Genomic DNA, 6,157 nt, shown 5'->3' with positions numbered 1-6,157 from the left:
AAATCCACTTATGCCCTCACCCCCCTGTTGTCTGTGTCCATTGGTTAGGCTTATATATGCAAGCATACAAGTCCTTTCATTGCTTTTAAAATGTTTTTATTGACAAGCAGCAAAGAACACAAAATTATTACAGCAACATTTAGATTTTTACCAAACCTTTCTATTGTACTTTTGAGTAGACTTTAAATTTTTTTAAAAATCATCAGCCATAAAAAGCCAGCTATTACTTATGTCATGATTATGTGACTTTTAAAATCTTGATTATAGAAAAATAATTTTTCATTCTTGAAGAACAGAAATATTCATTTCTATTTCCTGATGTTCTCAAAAGTGAAGTACCTGAATTTATTTTCTGTAAACTTAATAAATTTTAAAACAATGATCTCACAATATACTACACAAATACTAAATTTTACAGGCAGTCTAATGAGGAAAATTAAGGATATTAAAAATAAAGTTAAATGATCATTTCATGTTTTAAATAAAAATATGTTATTCCCAAGGCCTACATTTGCTGTTTACTAGCCCAAGTTACTTTTAAGTTCAAGTTACTTTTTACTAAAATAACTTTTCTAATTTTACTGAACACCACACTTGGTTGCATTTAAAGCTACTGATAACATATGCAAAAGTTAATTGGATCCGATGTAACTAGGCAATTCTCTGAAAGAAAATTCAACCATATATCCTGTTCCTAAAGGCACCACTAATGAAATTATTCCAACTGAATTGGGAAGATAAAATTTCAGCATAACGAAATGACAATCAGTGTATATTTACAGTCACTTCTTATTACTTTTTAATCCCTGGTTTATATCACTATGTATATCCAGAAAAGAAAAACACATATTATATATATATATATATTCACCCATGTTCAAAGGCTGTTAAATTGTGTTATTTACCCATATCTTCAGGAAAAAATCACTTCTACTGTCGTGGTAAACAACCTGCTTCCCTATTTATAATGGTCTGGCCCTCTAGCAACTTCAGGGCAAAATTATAGCTAATTTGCCTACAAACATCAGGTGGTCATAGTAATCTGGCTACTTAGTGTATGTGGCCCAGACAGGAGGGTCACCTCCCCCATAACATACATACACACACTCATACACTGCCTTAACTTCCTGATCAGTTCAAATGTCTATTTCAATCAAAACTTTCTCTCTCCCAAGATTTAAGCATCTCACAGGACTCCACATTTTTTAGCATGGTCTCCCCATTTTGTCCTGCCTTCTCTTCATTCCTCCTATATAGCACCCAGGGCTGTAATGCATACAATCCACAGGCTTGGGGTGCTTAATTTCCACTTAAATGGCATGGGGTGGCGGGATTTAATTTCCCAATATAACTGCCCTAATAATTTAATTCCAATGATTGTTGCAGCCAGCACTGAAAATTATCATCTAATTATTTAATTTAAAAAATGAGTAATAAATAAAAGTCAACCAGAAAAAGGTTTCAATTTCATAAGAATATGTAAATATTTTTCATGAAAATAATTTTAAAAATCATTATCAGACTACATTTGAACAGAATGCTCTGAATTAAGGGCAGAAAAGCCCTTTAAAAACCCTAAATTACTAGTATGCTTTCAAAAAGTTTGAAATCCTGCTGCTCTGATAACATCCAAAGTGTTGTTCATTTCTTTGTGGGAACACTAAACAATTCTCAATAATTTTTTTAATTATAGCATAAAAATACTGCCTGCCTGCCCACTCCTGTGACACTTTGCCACCAGCGTTTGAACATGATTAGCTCTTCTGCCTAAATACAGGGTGGAGCAAAAGTGGGTTTATAACTCTGAGTATGTGAAACAGAGCTCGCTCTTGTACTATTATTTATTAACTAGTTGTGGGGAGCCGATATAGGGTTAAGCCTCGGACTGACCTGTTGGCAAAGTCACAAACAGGTCTTCCGAGTCTTAACAAAATCCGAGAGGTGGCCACTGATTTACACTCACCTCTCCGGGAAAGGTTGTTTCCCCAGGTGGGGATTTTTCCCTGGAGTTAGGGATTAATAGGACTAAGTAAGGGAATTAGAAAAGCCCCTTAACTAAGTGCCAGGCGGGTGGTTAATCACTTTAACTACGAACAACCATGGAATGGAGATAACAAACGCCCTAACCCAGGAGTCCTCAAACTTTTTAAACAGGGGGCCAGTTCACTGTCCTTCAGACCATTGGAGGGCCGGACTATAGTTTAAAAATAACTATTAACAAATTCCTATGCACACAGCGGTGGCAAAAACACCCGGCGGGCCAGATTAATGTTTTCAGCAGGCCACATGTGGCCCGGGGGCTGTAGTTTGAGGACCCCAGCCCTAACCTTTGGAATAGAATGGATAGGATTAAAATCAACTGGTATAAATACAGATGTAACAGGAGAATAAAAGAAGAACCTCACTATGCTGATCAACTGAACACTGTCTCCGTGTCATTCCTTCTTCACCAACTCTGTCCACACCTTTGGGAACGCCTGGACCTGTTGGTGTTGGACCCCAACAACTAGTGTCCCGGTGCACAGATTCATTCACAATGAAAGGAAATTAATTAGAAGAAAAATTTTAATATCATTATTCACCCTTTCTTTATAATAGAAGTATCAACCAAATTCACCATCAGCAATGACAGATCGAAACACACGCATGTGGTTGGCGCCAGCAAGAGCTTTATATGTATCGTACATGTGTGAGTCAACTTAGCCTTTTATATATATAGAATAAACTTGCTTAATTAGACCTGCTTTCTGATGTAGCTAAACTTTTTCCAGCCCAGTGAAGCACCCCAACTTCTCTTTCAGGTAATTGTCAGCAACACAGCAGTAAATATCAACACGAAGCAGATCATTATTGCAGATCACGCAGGGAGAACAAAGGATAAAATATTTAACTGCAGTGGTGTTTGACTATGTTCTGCACAGTGAGAAAACCTGAAGTCATTTTCAAGTTCCACCACTTTTGTTTAAGTTTTTCTTTAAGCTTTTGTGATGATCAAAAGACATGAGGCATGGGAAAACGCTTCATAGACATCTGGTTAAACTATAAAATGTTTGCACCTGGCTATAAAGCAAGTCGTGTTCCTGGGCTGAAGAAACTCCAAGGAGACTAGTTGGTAGGGAGAGAAGCCGGGCATTGCTACGTGGTCATTACCAAGCACCCACAGCGACCATTTCTGGGCTGGGGTGGGCTGTGGACCGCATTTTGTGCCACGGGGGTCTTAACAGTGTTGGCTGTGATTTGGCAAGATGTCGCTCCAGGGTGGTGGTGGGGCCTGTGTCCCACTTGGGGGAAGCCGAGTGTTGATTTATCAGCGCCAGGTCTTTGGTGCTGTTTATTTTTAAATTAGAGGCCCGGTGCATGAAAATTCGTGCACTGGAGCGGGGTTCCCTCAGCCCAGCCTGCCCCCTCTCACAGTCCGGGAGCCCTCAGGGACGGGAGGTGACCCTGCGATCAGGGGAAGGAGATGCCCCAATCACACCTCTGTTGCTGCCACCGCTGGAAGCGCAAGCCTCAGCCTGCCCTGGTTACCTGAGCCTCTGGCAGCCCTGGGCAGCTGGGCAGCCGTCATCCGAGGCTTACCTGCGTCTTGGGCTGGCCCTGGGTGGCTGGGGGGCTGAGGAGACTGGGGGTCTCCGGAGAGCATATTACCTCCTTATTGGCTGTGGGCGCCACATCTTTGAGGGTGGTGCAATCAAGTAGCATATTCCCTCATTATTGGCTGTGGATGCCACCATCTTAGCGATGGTGTGAGGGTCAATTAGCATGTTCCCTCTTTATTAGATAGGATGGCCAGCGTGCATCATGGCAGCTCCTGCATTGAGCATCTGCCCCTTGGTAGTAAGTCCACATCATGGCTACCAGTTAGATGGACACCTAGCCTATTATATACATAGATTACTGTATCAGTTCCCATACAAACAACTGTAAACCTACTTTTGCCCACCCAGTAAAAATAATAAGAAATAAATAACTTTTCTGAGTCTTACATCCCGCTACCATCCATCGGCTTTCTTTTCTTCACTTTACACACACTACTTCTAATGGCTGCCACGTTTTTTCCTCCCATTCACGCTGGAGTCCAGTGTAATCTGGATCTTTCATCACTCTCAATACAGCTGCCTAGACAAAGGTTGCCACGTTTTTTAAGTCTTTATCTAACACTCATTTCCCTTCAGTTTCATGATCCCACTCATCTCCAGTGGTTTTCTACCATCTGCTTGTGCCACACCTAACACTGATGCTCCCTAGAGCTCCATGTTTCAGTGCTTCCACATTGTTCCGAGGGAACCACCTTCACTCAAGGCTTCAAGATCCATATGCTTCATCCCACGCATGTCTCCTGAGCTCTGAACCTCTAAAACAACCAGCAATTGAACAAATCCATTTGGCAGCACTCAAACAATTTGTCTTCCATCATCTTCCTGCTTCTCCTCCAGAGTTCCCCATCCAATCAACTGCCCAGAAATGTGGAAGCTGTGGTTGCATTCCCCTTATTTAACCCATCCCCAAGTTTTACATGATCTACCTTTTACTTCTTCAAGAGCAGTTTTGTGAATCTGCCTATATTTTTTTATCCCCACTGAAACCACCCTGGTCCAAGTGACCATTCTCTGTCACACACATTACTTTTGCAGCCTGTTAGCTAGTCAATCCTGCCTCAAGCTTTGCCCCCGCTAGCCCATGGAGCCAAATCAGATCCTGTCAATTTGCTACCCTATTTAAAATTGCTCCAGCACAAAGCATTGGTGACTAAGTAGAGACAACAGATTGGAGGGCCTGTAAGCAGAGGCGTTCACTACAAACATTAGTGACCTCAGTCAGAGAAGTCCTACTTCTATGGCCCTAACCACCTCCTAGATGTTTCTATGTTAGTATCCCATCACTTGAAAAGTTTCAACGTACACAGATCAAATTCTTATTACCTCCTTTAAGCGGGTATCTCTCCTAGCTTTCCCATGTCACTTCACATCTTCCCCTGGGCTTCCAAACTAGAACTATCTGAGTCACCTCTTCTTGATTTCTCAACCACAAGTCTTATCCACTCTGTAGCCTCAAAGCATCGCATTCATCTCCCAGCAGCAGCACCTCAATTTCAACCTTAATCTGCCCACACTGGATTACAATCATAACTGAACTCCCTGCCTATATCTCCTGAGCAGCTATAGCCTCATGTAACTATCTGAGCATAAAAATCTTTATTCCTGGAAACCAAGATGGCGGCATAGGTAAACACCAGAGATTGCTGCCTCGCACAACCACTTCAAAAATACAACTAAAAGACAGAACAGATATCATCCAGAACCACAGGAAGGCTGGCTGAGTGGAAATTCTACAACTAGAAGGAAAGAGAAAAGCATACCGAGATTCAGAGGAGGTGCGGTGCAGAAGTAAAATACAAAGGTGAGGAGGTGCATGCGGAGAGGGCTGGTGGCTGAGGACACGGTTGTTTTTTTCAATCGGGAGGGAGTCTCAAGCTCTGAGCGCCAGTTCCTGGTGAGTCTCTGGGGACCCAGACTCATACGGGGAGAAACTGGACTGTCTGGCATCAGTCGGAACGGAACTCGAGGGCAGCTTTCTCTCAGAGGCCCTCACAGCGATTGCCAGGGTCTCTGAGGGCAGGATTGAGAGCAGCCGCTCACTCCGCCCGCACTGTTGATCCCCTGGAATCCCGCCCCGCCCAAGCTGTGCAGGGAGGCTTTTGCATATGAAAGGCCTGGCCCTTTGCAATCTGAAAATTACCTAACAAACTTGCAGCTGGCCCAAGGCCCCAAGGCAACTTGCACTGCTTCACAGCTGAACTCCTGCTGGGTAGCCTCAGGGAGAGGCTAGATTAGCACCTCCTTAGAGATCCAGGAGCCAGTGTGACCAGTGGTCAGAGTTGGACCATCCAGATTTCAGCTCCTCAGATCCATAAAGGACACACTCGGGGGGCAGACTCAGTGAGCACAAAAGCCCCACTGAAGCAAGTCTTGCCCCATAAGGGTGTCTCCAGCACAGTTCTCCAGCTGCAGACACAGCTGATTCTCACAGCCAATTGGCCTGGAGGTCAATTCTGCCCAGTGATACCTATAAAAATCAAGGCTTAACTACAACAAAACTATTCACAAAGTGCACAAGGGGGTGCACCAAGAGTGTCCACCTCAGGTAATTGGGGAGG

General features: G+C 43.1%; 1 protein-coding gene across 4 annotated transcripts in view; it reads right to left on the bottom strand.

Annotated features, from left to right (window-relative positions):
• Positions 1–6,157, bottom strand: part of KDM4C (lysine (K)-specific demethylase 4C) — a 354,050-nt gene that overhangs the window by 272,239 nt on the left and 75,654 nt on the right. The window lies entirely within an intron of this gene.

Source organism: Myotis davidii, unplaced genomic scaffold (genome assembly GCF_000327345.1).
Source record: "Myotis davidii unplaced genomic scaffold, ASM32734v1 scaffold408, whole genome shotgun sequence".
In the NCBI taxonomy this organism is placed as follows: domain Eukaryota; kingdom Metazoa; phylum Chordata; class Mammalia; order Chiroptera; family Vespertilionidae; genus Myotis; species Myotis davidii.
Note: the sequence above shows the minus strand (reverse complement) of the source record. Positions and strands in the feature narration are given on the sequence as shown.